The sequence below is a fragment of the Lynx rufus genome, unplaced genomic scaffold (genome assembly GCF_022079265.1).
Source record: "Lynx rufus isolate CCGP_SWC_20201006 ecotype Redwood Valley unplaced genomic scaffold, mLynRuf1.p SCAF_12, whole genome shotgun sequence".
NCBI classification, from domain to species: Eukaryota; Metazoa; Chordata; class Mammalia; order Carnivora; family Felidae; genus Lynx; species Lynx rufus.
Genome location: NW_025814826.1, coordinates 39,425,042 through 39,439,281, shown reverse-complemented (window position 1 = coordinate 39,439,281; position 14,240 = coordinate 39,425,042). Strand labels below are relative to the sequence as shown.

The 14,240-nt window shown below is 39.6% G+C and overlaps 1 pseudogene; it reads left to right on the top strand.

Annotated features, from left to right (window-relative positions):
* The first annotated feature begins 5,612 nt into the window (after nucleotides 1–5,612).
* LOC124507551 (protein BTG3-like) lies at nucleotides 5,613–6,397 on the top strand (annotated as a pseudogene).
* The last annotated feature ends 7,843 nt before the right edge of the window (nucleotides 6,398–14,240 follow it).

Genomic DNA, 14,240 nt, shown 5'->3' with positions numbered 1-14,240 from the left:
GGGGTAGATTATTTCAGACTTATCCTCATAATGATGAAGTATCTACCTCCTTTGTTCTGAAGGAAAGACAAATACTGATAGATGAGCACCAGGAGTAAAGTTCCTACACATCCCAAGCCACTAATTGCATGTTTTAAAAGGCTTATGTAAGACTGGTGCTTTGTGGGGAGAGAAGAAAAAGCAGAGGCTTTGGGGTTAGACTTCAATTCAAATTCTAGTGGCTTCTCTTCTTAGCTGTGTCATCGTTCAAGTTTGTCATCCTCATTTTCCCTATCAGGAAAAAGAGATGATAAAACCAACCTATCTAACTCACAGAAATGTGAAAATTAAATTAAGTCATGGAATTAAAACTTTAATAGATAGTAGACAAACAGTAGGCATATATTTATTATATACACTTCCTGTGGAGTTTCCTACAAGCCTTAGACTTCCTTATGGGCAAAAATAGAGCAGAAATGGATTATCAGTAGTAGTCAAGGTTGTCAAAGTTTCCCTGCCTGTGGACCTAAATCTATCTGCTTACACAGGCATCAATTTGAGTGTGCTGTTCCATCCTTAGACAGATGCCAATTTGCAGAGGGAAAATGTCATGCTTACAGATTTCATTCAAATAGGCTTCGCTTCTAATGCTACTTGTGTGATTGCAAATCTAGCCAGAACCCTTGAATTTTTGCTTCTTGAGAGCTGGTCAGGAAACTTTCCCACATGCGTGCCACATGAACCCGAGATGGCAGAATTAATGTTCTAGTCATTAAGAATTAAGAGAAATCTAAATTTTTTTTACAGTTAAAATATAAGCCCATAGGTTAAAATGAGTAGAGGTTGGCACTTGGCAATTTATTTTCTTCCAACTTTTTCGCAAGTATATCTGAACAAGACAATAGAGAGTTAAGAGCAAGGTAAGGATTAACCTTTTATTGTCTAGTATACTTTAAAATTAACATTGTTTATCCTTAACTACTCACATTGATACACATGCCCTCATATGCACTTGTTTACCTGTTTATGTGAACCACCTGGAAAAACTCCCAAAGTATAATTGTTACTAATACATTATATATAATTCAGATTTTCTTCTTTTAAGGGAGATGGTGAATTCTGAAGGCAATTACAAGAAACTGAATAATGGTTGCCCTTTAGAACCTATCTCTTCAGTGTTCTCATTTCTTTGCTTTCATTCCTGTCTTTTTACATCTTCATTAGAGGCATTCATTATAATTGGGCATTTCTAATTGAAATAAAGTTCTCAGAAGTTATTGCTGCAAGCACAAGGAAGAAAATGTTAATTTTCAGATGGATTAACAGTATTTTTAAATTACAGAATGATTGTCCAAACTTCCCAACCATGACAACTCAGATAAAGTAACTAGGATTGGGGAAAATTATGAATACATTATGTGTTTTAAATCTGTGTGCTTCTACTCACAATGGTAGATTTGTTTATCGATACCCCATAAATGCAGCTTGACACACAGGAGGTGGTGTAATGTTTTATTAACTAGATATTATGACATGCTAGTGAATGCTTACCCAATCCATGGAAAGGGAAACAGTTTATTCAACAAGTCATGGTGCTAAATGATTGAGTAGACCAGTGATTTGACTCAGAATTACACTTTTAGCTTTCACATCTTTTTAACCTTTTCATACTCAACTCTTACTAGTCTCATGTAAAATTTTCAGGTCCCGGAACTTCTGATACTCTCTCTTGCTTTTTTTTCTTCATATGCTTTTGCATATGCCGTTCAGTCTTCTTGGAACATACTTTCCTGTCTACTGAAACATCCGCATTCCCTGGCTAATATTTTCACGCATCTATCATTCAGTCATCCATTTATACATTTGAGAGTCAAGCACAGTCCAGCTCTAGCACATGCGCAGCATGTGGGTGGGAGGGGGATATAGTCATGAACAAGACGCTCATGGCTTTTCCACTCAAGGGATTTGCAGCTCTGGCAGAGGGTTTCTCCATCCAATCCCTTTCCCGTGTTTCTTCTCAGCTTTGTCACTGATGGGGAGAGTCTGTTACTCTAATAACTTTGACATTAAAGAGAAAGACAGTCCATAGTCACAGACACAGGTTTGCTTGCCATATAGATTAACTTACCTAAGAGATCTATAATGAACCAACATCTCTAAGAATCCACCATAATCTTCCCATAAAGGAGCCAGGAACAAGGCCATTCCTGCCTTGACCTTCAGTGCAGCACTATTTCTGGGGAGCAGGAACCTTAATTCAGTAGCAAAGAGAATTAGAATAATTCTAATAGAATTATTAGAATTCTATAAGAGAATAGAGGCAAATCCTGACATTCATTTCTTTCTCTGAGTTAGAAGTCTCTTGTTAGAGTTACTGTGTCATTCTGCTCTCACTATATTATAATTATCTGTCCCTTTGCTCATTTTTCCCACTAAACTCTAAGATTCCTCCTAATCTTTGTGTCCTCAGAGTCTATCCCAGAGCTTAGCACATAGCAGATGCTCAGTAAATATTTAATGAATGAACCAGAGCAGCCACCAGGTATGGTAGCGAAGGTAACCTGATGTATATCCACAGGGAAGCCACTCACATAGATCACAGTGTGTGTATTATTGACTAGAATTTCTCTGTTGTACAGCCACATGCTGTGACTCTGGAAATAAGCTAACAGTGTTACTGTCTGATGAGTGGTAATATGGTAGTGTGTCTAATTTCAGGTGCTAAACGTATTGTACTTCCATTGTTAGTGCTTGATCATACATTTAAGGGTAAGGGAAAATAGATTAGAAAACTCGTCTGTTCAAAACACCCCACAGTACACAATGTATTCTATTTACTGCTGATGAATATAAAATGGAATTTAGACTCAATACACTTGGGTTTGAGTTAAGATGCTGTCTTAATGGGTAGATAACCACAAGAACATTTATTCTCTACTCAGTCTCAGTTTCTTCATTTGTGATACCAAGGTAAAAATATCTAGCTCTCCTATCTGAGGTCTACAGGTCTATCCACTTTATTGTTCTCTACAACCATATTTTGGTTTTACTGATATTCTGCATTGATCTTTCTGTTTTCAATTTCTTTGATTTCTACTCTTCATAGTTTCCTTCCTTATGTGTGATTTCAGTTTAATTTGTTCTTCTTTTTCTATTTTTTTAAATGTAGAAATTGATCATTGACTTCAGAACATTCTTATTTTCAATAATAAAGAAAAGAGGGTAACTCTGAGGGGTGCCTGGGTAGCTTAGTTGGTTAAGCATCCGACTTTGTCTCAGATCATGATCCCATAGTTCGTGAGTTCGAGTCCCGTGTCCCATGTTGGGCTCTGTGCCGGCAGCGCGAGCCTGGAACCTGCCTCAGACTCTGTCTCCCTCTCTCTCTCTGCCCCTCCCCTGCTTACTCTCTCTCCTCTTTCTCAAAAGTAAATAAACATTAAAATTTTTAAAAAAGAGGACAACTTTGAATTAAACAAAAACATTTTTGAAGTGTATTTGTCAACATGTACATAAAGCTATTAGTAGATAATTGAATGAATATTTAAAAACATTTTTCTAACAAGTTTGCTGGGATAACAAGTTTGCTGGGATATTAAAAACAACTAATCAAAAGTTGTCCACAAATAACTAGTTATTTAAAAATGGGTGTCTAGGTACTAAAGAAACTATGGGTGAGTGGAGAAAACATTAAGCTTCAAAGCAGAACATCTGATATTTTTTAATTTAAATTTTAGTTAGTTAATATATAGTGCAATATTGGTGTCAGATGTAGAGTTCAGAGTTTCATCACCCACATACAACACCCAGCAGAAAAATCTCAATTCCAGTCGAAATTTCCTGAGCAATCTTGAGCAGGTCATGTCACCTCCTTTCAGAGGTGTGCAAATTATGACCCAAAGACATGTTTTGTGGATCTGCCATCTCTTCTGTGGAAACACTTCCACTGGAACACCACCACATTCATTCGTTCAAGTATGGTCTGTGCCTTTCACATTGCAGTAACAGAGCTGTGTAGTTGTGACAACGACTTAGTGATCCACAGTGTCTAAAATAATTACTCTCTGTCCCTTCATAGAAAAAGTTTACTGACCTTAGCATTACTGCCCCTGCTTCCTTATCTGTAAAATAGGAACGATAGCCCCTATTCTTCACAGGGCTTTTGCCAGGATGCTCACTTTGGTAAATTTGTGTGGAAACCTTTAGTGCAGTGCTTAGCATATAGCCATTGCACAACTAACGCCCTTCTAAAATTTCCACCCACCACCCAATGGCTGATTTAAGACTAAGCTATTCTCTTTTTAACCTTATGTTTATAAGGCGAAACAGTTAGGTGCCAGAAAGCAAAATTCCACATTTTCCTTTTAAAAACACTGTTATTTGCTTGTCATCATGGCTTTGTCAAACGGTATACTCTTTATCCATCTTTGTCATAAATAATTAAAATAACCAGAGGAGATTTTAAATGCTGTAGCTGATGCAGTGCCGAACTCCAGAGACTTCATGCAAATGGAAATGAGATAGAATATTTCTGAGTCTTTAAGTGGTAAAGATCGTAATTTTCCTTATACAGCAGCAAAAAAAAAAAAAAAAAGGCCTATAATAGTAGTCAAGATTCTTGGTGGTTCTTTCCTAAATGACATTGTTAAAGATACAGGAGTTTTTTGCTTTTGTGCTTGATGTTTAGAAATACATTGCATGCACAATGAAATGATAATTTGGAAAAAAATAAGGGGCTGCTGCATGCTGTGTATACTGTAATTCTTAGCTAGTCATGCTGATTACAGCGAGTAGGTAAATAAGGAGAGGAAGTCACAGGGGGTATTTCCTCTTTGCAGAATTGCCTTTATTAAATTGTTCTCTACTATGATCGTCAGCCAATATTGAGGTAAAATATAAGAACATTAGTAAGCACATCCTGTCTGATCTTAGGACAATAATCATGTATCCATCCTGATAAATTGCTGTTTCTATATTATAAACCCTGTGCATTGAGGAACTGATCAGATTTCCATTTGCCAGTAAACTTGGTAGAATGCTCTGAGCCAAATTTGTGATTTAGTTGTAGCAATCATATGGGTCTTTACGATGTACATTTTACAATCATCTCTAGTCGTGTTTTATGTCCGTTGTTTCTTCCTTTTGATCTGTTTTTATTTGTGCTATCTAAGTAGTAATTTTGGAAGTCACATTCTATCGTTTCTGGAACAAGATTGGGTATAAATAGGTAATAGGGTAGTGGATAGATAATTTCCAGTGAAGTGCTAATATGTCTTTTGGTTCTCTCCTCAAGATACCTTATAAATAACACAACAAAATAACTCCCAGCTTAACACTTGATAAGCCTTATAATTTATTAAAATTTTTTAAAATGTTTATTCATTTTTTGAAACAGAGAGACAGAGTGTGAGTGGTGGAGGAGCAAACAGAGAGGGAGACACAGACTCTGAAGCAGGCTCCAGGCTCTGCCCCGATGTGGGGCTCGAACTCACAAAATGTGATATGACCTGAGGCTGAAGTCAGAAGCTAAACAACTGAGCCACTCAGGCACCGCAATAAGTCTTACAATTTAAAGAGAACAATTTAGACGATGCGGGAGCCACCTGCTCTCCGGACTAGATCGCAGCACAGAGGGGATGTCCTGGGTTACCTTTCCAGAGTCGTCCACGGGCAACTCTGGCCCCAGGGCAGCGGAGGCAGGAGAGATTAACAAGATTGTGGCTGTTGTCTTCTTTCTCACAAGGCTAGTTCGAAAACATGGTAAATTGAAAAAGGGGCAGTTGAGAGGTTTGAAATTGACCCTTAAACTTCAAGAAAAATACAACATCACTGGTACCCAGAAAAACCATCAAAAGAACAGGTCTATGGAGACATCTGTGTCAGTATAGTTCAGAGAGTTGATCCTGATGTCCTGAGACATCTGCATGAGAACAGCTGCATCTCTTACACCCATCTAGGTTTGCCAAAGGAACTCACTCTGGGTGGGTCTACGTGAGGTGTGCTGTGGGTACAGAGAGAAAAACAATGTTGCCAGCTTTGAAAATGAGGATGAGAACAAGATGAAATCTCCAAGAAAGTTACCAGGCCCCTTGATAACGTTATCTCTGAGTTCAGGATCCTGACCTAACAATGAGGAAACAAGCAAGAAGAAGTGAAACCCAATTCCATGACTGCAACCCCAAGCCCCTTGTATCACATTTCACAGTGGATATTCCTGCATTTTCCATTGTGGCATCCTTTGCTCAGAAAAAAAGCCAGGAATGTGCTGAGGGAATGGCCATCAGAATCAGTACCCTTCTCCTATTCCATTTGTTATCCAAATCACGAAAGGAAGAATGAACCACTTATCACCCAAATCCCTCCTGGAATGCGTTGTGACAAGAATCACTGGATTAATCCTCAGGTATTAGCACCTCACTAGCTGCTTTTGATTCTGTTGGTGTCAATGATGAGAGAAGGTAGAATAAGTCTGACCACATATTAAAAATAAACGTTCAGGGGCACTTGGGTGGCTCAGTCAGTTAAGCATTGGACTCTTGCTTTCGGCTCAGGTTGTGATCTCAACTGTTCGTTTAGTGGATTCAGCACCCCTGTCAGATTCTGTGCTGGCAACTCGGAGCCTGCTTGGGATTCTCTCTCAACCTTGTACTTATTTGCACTCCGTCTACTGTTTCCTGCCTTCTTCCCTTTATGTAACCTGCTCACCTGTAAGGAATTCTTTTGTCCCTTATCCTAAACTCAGTCAGGCTTCATATTCTCTAGAACCTTCCCTGTTAACCCAGGTTGAATGAAATGATCTTTGTTGGTTTTCATACTGCCCTGTACCTACCTCCATTATTTCTCTCAGCATATTACATATGAAATTCTCCTTTGAAGGGTCTGCCACAATTAGACTAAGAGGCTCTTTGATGGTGTGGGCCATACCTTATTTCATTCTCCTCAGTGCCAACTACTTTAGGTGTTGAGAAAAGATTTATTGAGTTAAACTGAACTGAATCAGGCAAGCAGTAAAGAACCAGGGAGCACGTAGGCACTATATGCACCATAGATCACATACTCAAACACAGAGCATGACAGATAATATAAATAAATAAGTGCATGTTCTGTCAAAGGGGGGCAGCTCCTGTAATCCAGATGATCAGTTGTTACCAAGTGGGATTGCAGTCCCATCTTGCCAGATCTGTGGTTTTGGAGAAGTCAGAAGGGTCAATTTTTTAAGTAAATATTTCGATCTTAGATCTTAGTGGCAATAAATTCAGTTTTAAAGACTCTGTGGGCCAAAAAAACATGGCTGTTTCCAGCATGAGGCTGCCAGTTGTGTCTCTGCTGTGATATTTCAACTACGAATTTTGTTGTTATTGTTACAAATGACAAAAAAAACAACTATAGATATCTGACACAAAACAACAAACAAAAGAAAAAAAAAACCCAAAGAAATATAGTGGAAAGATCTAGGAGAAGGGGTGGTTAAAGAATTGGAGGAACAGCTAAATAACTACATTTGAAGCAGGACAGAGCCTGGATGGTGATAGCAAATCTTGGAGACAAAAAGTAATCAACAGAGGAGTGACCAGACTCAGACAGGCTTCTGTCTGTGTCAAGAAGTTATGACTTCAATTACTGAGAGGGTTGCCAGATGTAGCAAGTAGAATATTGGACACACAGTTAAATGTGAACTTCCAATAAACAACCAATTTTTAGTGTAAGCGTATCCCATGCAAAATCTCATTTTAGCAATTCTAATTAGTAGAAGTCAGAGTCTGAGTTGCTTAATTTGGGTCACATGTCTATCCTTAGTCCCCTAAATGAACCATCTAGGAGCACTTAAAGTAATGGATGATAGGCTTTTAAAAGAAAATTGGGTTTTTCAACCACAGGAAGAGGCAAAGAATGTTAGGATGTCAAAATGGACCATTCTATCTATCTATCGATCTATCATCTATCATCAATATATATGTTTATCATTGTCTTTTTACATAAACATATAGTAGGGTGATATTAAAAATATTTTTTATTTAAAAAAATTTTTTTGTATAGGGGCACCTGGGTGGCTCAGAAGGTTAAGCATTCGACTTCGGCTCAGGTCATGATCTTGCGGGTCATGGGTTTGAGCCTGCATCAGGTTCTGTGCTGACAGCTTGGAGCCTGGAGCCCATTTCAGACTCTGTGTCTCCCTCTCTCTCTGCCCCTCCCTGTTCACACTCTGTCTCCCTCTCTCTCTCAAAAATAAATAAACATTAAAAAAATAAAAAAAAATTTTGTTGAATATTTATTTATTTTTATTTATATTCAAGTTAGTTAACATATAGTGTAGTCTTGGCTTCAGGAGTAGAATCCAGTGATTCATCTCTTACATATGACATCCAGTGCTCATCCCGAGACATGCCCTCCCTAATGCCTATCACCCATTTAACGCCCCCCTAGACCCCACCCTAATATTTTTTTAGATGTTGATAAGTCTGGATCAAGGTTCTCTGCTGTGCTGCATGTTATCTGTGCTGGATTGTGGGCAGGAGGTCTGGGGAGGATCTGAGGATCCAAGGAAGCCATAGAGAGGCACCAGGAGCTCTTGTTAACATCTGTTTACTGCTCAATATACAATTATTAGATGGTACAGGGGCGCCTGGGTGGCTCAGTCAGTTGAGTGTCAGACTTCGGCTCGGGTCATGATCTCACAGTTCATGAGTTCGAGCCCCACATCAGGCTCTGTGCTGACCGCTCAGAGCCTGGAGCCTGCTTCGGATTCTGTGTCTCCCTCTCTCTCTGCTCCTCCCCTGCTCACATGCTGTCTCTCTCTCTCTCTCAAAAATAAATATTAAAAAATTAAAAAAAAAACATGGTACAAAGGTAAACCTTAAGAAAGGGATTGTCCTTGTTTAGAAAAATACCTTGATGTAATGTTTTGACAGAGTTTGGGTGTCGCCTTTAAAAACAGAGGAGGAGAAAGCTAAGATACTCTGTGAAGGGTTAACACGAAGCTGAATCTGTGCCAAGGAAGAAATTAGAGAGTAGTAGAAGAAGACAAGAATGTGAGGATGCACACAGTCACTGGCCAGACTCTGGAAGGATGGTCATTGAGGAACGCCTGGTGGCATGACAGTACAGGACTTTTAAATGAGAATGGTTAATATTAAAATTTAAATTGTTGTTGTGCTAAAGTATGCCTTATGAGAGCAGTTTTGGAAGAAATAATATAAAAGGAGGTATGCTCTGCATGTGGGTTAGCAGAGACAGGAGAGAAGGGAGCAGTCATGGGAAGTGGGATGTGGGTGAGTCTGAGAGCTCAAGGGCTCAGAAATACAGAATGTGGGCATCGGAGGAAATGGGAGCTGTCAAGAACCCCTTTGAATTTTGTGTGTGTGGTGGGAGGAAGAATCTAGCATTTTATAACAATTTAATTAAATATCGGAGTAAGGGTGACTCCAGCTGACATTTGAGTCATAGATATGACCTAGATGGATAATTTACATTATGCAGTTGTAGCTTTCAAAAAACTTTCATTTGTTTATTTTTGAGAGACAGAGAGAGAGAGCACGAGCAGAGGAGGAGCAGAGAGAGAGATGGAGACACAGAATCTGATGCAGGTTCCAGACTCTGAGCTGTCAGCACAGAGCCCGACGCGGGGCTCAAACTCACAAACCGCAAGATTATGACCTGAGCTGAAGTCAGACGCTTAACCCACTGAGCCACCCAGGCGCTCCAGTTGCAGCTTTTATATTAACCACCAATTATTTCATTCTAGGGATTGTTAACATGTTGGTTGTCAGGAGTGGCTGGCTGACAGTCCTATTCCTGGTTCCCAGAGTCTTCTATGTCATTCTTTTTGTCCCAAACCTTGTGATGCTCAGATCTTAAGTCTCCCTCTTTCTTGTGAGGTACCTAGGTTCTTTGTTGCCCTCTGTGTTTACTTGGAGTCTAGTAGTTATGATACAGGGCTTTCTCACTGCATGTCTAATATATGTGCCTATGTACAATATATGCTGCTCTTGCTGCTACTATTCATACTGTCTATTATATTTCTTTACTTTTCTCTTTCATACATGCATATTCCACTTGGTGCTGATACTACTGTGAATAGGAAACAATTCCACCCTTTTTGGAGCGTATGCCTGAGATCATGGGCTCTGGGGTCAGACCACCTGGAGTAAAAATCTTGCCTCCACCACTTGTTATCAAGCTCCGAGACCTCTCTCTGCCTCAGTGGCTCCCTCCTGTAACAAATCCAATGGGGTTATTTTAATTGGGTCTCAGAATCATAGAATTGGATGAATATGATTGTTGATTTAGGACCAGCTCTCATTATTGCTCATTCAAGGTGACTCTTTAAGCCTCTCTCTAGGGTGACCCTTAGGAAACCGCCCCCAGAAATCCGAAACTAGAACACTGATAATAGCGGATTCTGATACATCTTTCTTTCTCTTGTTTATGGCAACTCCTCTCCCAGGTGTGCTGATCATTCTCCCTCTTTCCTTAGAGCACATTTCCATTATATCTGTTCACCAAACGTTTTTAGTCATTTTTAAGTTTATGAAATGAAAATATCAGACTGCATATAAATTCTGCAGCTTATCTTTTCACTTAAAATTGTATTGTTGAGATTCATCCATACCTTTCCTTAAAATTTGTTTTCAATGTTTATTTATTTTTGAGAGACAGAGCACAAGCAGGGGAGGGGCAGAGAGAGAGGGAGACACAGAATCTGAAGCAGGCTCCAGGCTCTGAGCTGTCAGAACAGAGCCTGATGCAGGGCTCCAACCCAGAACCGTGAGATCGTTACCTGATCGAAGTCGGACGCTTAACCGACTGAGCCACCCAGGCGCCCTGAGATTCACCCACATCTTTGTGTCTAGATGTTGTTCATTTGTTTTGACTGGTGTAGAGTACTTTATTATATGAGCATACCAAAATAACATTATTTATTATTCATTTCTTCTTTCAGTTTTCTTATTTCAGTTTTATTTGTTATTTCTTTACTACTAGGCAACAGGGTTACCATACACATCTGTGTATAGGTTTCCTGGTGTAGGTATACAGGAGTTTCTCTTAGGAAGAGAATTGCTGGATCATAGTCTATGCATATGTTCCACTTTACAAGACAAAACCAACTAATTTCCAAAGTATGGAGGCATTTGCAATTGATTTTTGGTATGGTATAAGCCTTATGTATAGCCTTCTTCCAACTCCATTTGTTTAAAAGACTTGCCCCCAAATGATTTGGTATGCTAACCTTTTTTATATATCAAAGTTCCACATACATACATGTGTATGTATCTTGCCATCTATATTTCATTGATTAATTTTTCTGTCCCTCTACCATGACAGAATGGCTATAGCTTCAAAACAAGTTTGGATATTTGGTGGTGGCTGAGATCGCTCTCTTTTTTCTTGTTAGAGAGAAAGGGAGAGAGAGAGAGAGGGAGTGTGAGAGTGTGTGCTCGAGGGGGAGGGGTAAAGGGAGAAGGAGGGAGAGAGAATCTCAAGCAGGCTCCGTGCCCAGCACAGAGCCCAAAGCAGGGCTCAATCCCACGACCCTGGGATCATGACCTGAACTGAAACAAGAGTCAGCTGCTTAAGCCACCCAGGTGCCCTAGTGTGATCTTTACTGTAAGGTGTGTTGCTGTTCTTTAGATACCCTTTATGTTGTAATTTACTGAGGTTTTATTTTATTTTTTTAAAGTTTTTGTTTATTTATTTTGAGAAAGAGAGAGGGAGAGACAGAATCCCAAGCAGGCTCCATGCTGTCTTGAACCCACGAACCACGAGATCATGACCTGAGCCGAGATCAAGAGTCGGACACTTAAGCAACTGAGCCACCCAGGTGCCCCTACTGAGGGTTTTATTAACCTTTTTCTCAGTATATGAAAAAGGTCTTATGGCTTTTCTCCTTTAATCTGTTAATGTGGTAAATTACGTTTCCAGATTTTATAACACTAAACCAAGCTGCGCATTCCTGAGATGTACCCAAGTTATTCATTGAGTATTGTCACTTTTTATGTATTATTGAATTAAAATTATTAATATTTAGTTTGGGATATTTTGCAGAGAAATGAGAGAAATGGGTTTCCTTTCCCTACTCTGTCTGGCTTTGCTGTCTTGGTCACTGTCTTCACAGAATGATTTTGGGAATCTTTCATCTTTCTATTCTCTAACATGTTTGAAGACTGGGTTGATCAGTACCTTAGCAAAATGTAACTGTACTGTCTGTGAAACGATATGCACCTAGTGGTACAGGGAGAATGCTGCTAAATGTTTAATATCTAGCTTTTGGTTGGGGAGAGAGGCAGAGCTGCTAATCTGTAGTGTCTGGCAGTTTCCATGGTATAAACTCTCCCACCAAGACTGATCTCAAGCTACTGATGTCAGTGTGACAGCACTGAATAAGGATGGTGATGACATCACTGAACAAGGATGGAAGCTCCAGCCTGCCACCATCATGATCCATAATTTCTGCTTCTGCCCTGCTGTCACACTAAATGCAAAGGCAATTTGAGTGCAGAAATTGGAGTCAGAGGCTCTAAAGGGAATCAAACCCTGGACGATGATGTGATATTAAACCTCTCCTCCCGCTCCTCTCCCAGCCTGCCATGGGCACTGGGGAAAACGACCAGCACATCTCTGTCTCCTTCTTCAGGTCTCTTACCCGCAAGGGAGACGGTGGGAGTGGAATGACGATAAAACTGTACAGGCAGTGGAATTAGTGGAAAAGAACACATGATGCCCACAGTTGTCTTCATGTACAAGGAACCTTCAAGGTAAACTCTATTATAGAGTGCTGGGTTTTTTTCTGCATAAGAAATTGAGTGGGTATTTTGGAAGGGTCTTGCTGGATCGTTAGCTGGGTCTCCTATGATGTAGCAGTGGCTCTCCTTTGGCTGACCACTCCTTCCTCAGTGTTTTCTCATTGGTTAGTTAGTTAACATTTATTAATAAGTAATAAATGTTTATTTATTAATATTAAATAAATATCACATTTAACATATTTATGTTAAATATTAATAACAATTTATACAAGAAATTTTCTAATGACTATTTTACAATGACATAAAATAATAATTTACAAAATACAGATAAATATTCATTGAACATCTGTTCTAGTCACCAGAAGAAGCACTGCTCTAGGTACTAGGAAAACAGCATGAATAAAAGAGACACAAATATCTGTATTTTCCAGATCAGTTCTCTTTCCATCCCGTTTCACAGAAAAATAATCACACATTCTTTGATTCACCCTAAGAATATAGTCACTTTAGGCAAGCTGTGGAAACTTGCCATAGCCCCCACTCCAAAGCAGCCCTTGAGCTCTCTGCTGACTTCCAGATTTCCAGAGACAAAAGCCTGCTCAGTCTGCTGTGTCCCTAATAATGAAGATCTTCTGAGTGGTCTTGTTGAAACACCTTCTCCAATCCTTTCTCAATCATTAGACTTGTTTTGAGGGGACTGGAGCCACCTGCCATTCTTTCTTAAAGGAAGAGGCCTTGGGGCTCAAAGGGTTGACTTTGCCAAAGAAACTTCCTCACAAAATCCTCTTTCTCACCTGTGCTCTGTTGGTGATGCAGGGTCATTGAGTGCAATGGTCAAAAATGCACTCTTGAGATGTTTCCGAGTGTTATTTTTAAGTTGGTGAGGGGTGGTAAGGGTAGAGACAACAGGAAGTCTCTAAGGGGATTTCTGTGTGTTAAAGATGACTAACAGGATCCTGGATGTCTGGCTATTGTCATGCTAAGGTTGTTTTTAGTCTACAGCAAGGCATTAACATTAAGGCAGCAGTGGGTTCCTTGAGGAATGTCCCATTCTGCATGTCTTAAGTATTTATCAATGGGCTGCAAGTTGTAAGGAAATTTAATTTTATCTCTATTTCTCTTGGCTTTGTTCTCCTCATCCCTGGTATTCTCTTCAATCACCTTTTGTGGATAAGATCTTGTCCCTAGTGTTGTAAAACCACCTTTCAGCTACAATTTTTCAATTTTGGCCTTCGTCAGTCCTTTGAGCGACCTCAGTCTTCAATGTAACATTTTTGGCCTGCACTCTAAATCAGAATGTCTGGGTTTAAATTGTAATCTAAGACCGATGACAGTAGCTGTGAGACATTGGGCAAGTTACTTAACCTGTCTGTGCCTCAGTTTCCTCATCTATAGAATAGGGTTTACGGAAGTTCCTGCCTCAGGTCTTTACCGTGAGAGTTAAAGTATGACAAGTTCTTACAATAGGGCTTGGACCACTGTCAGCCATTGTTATTTTATAGCCTTTCTCTGCGCATCAGTTGA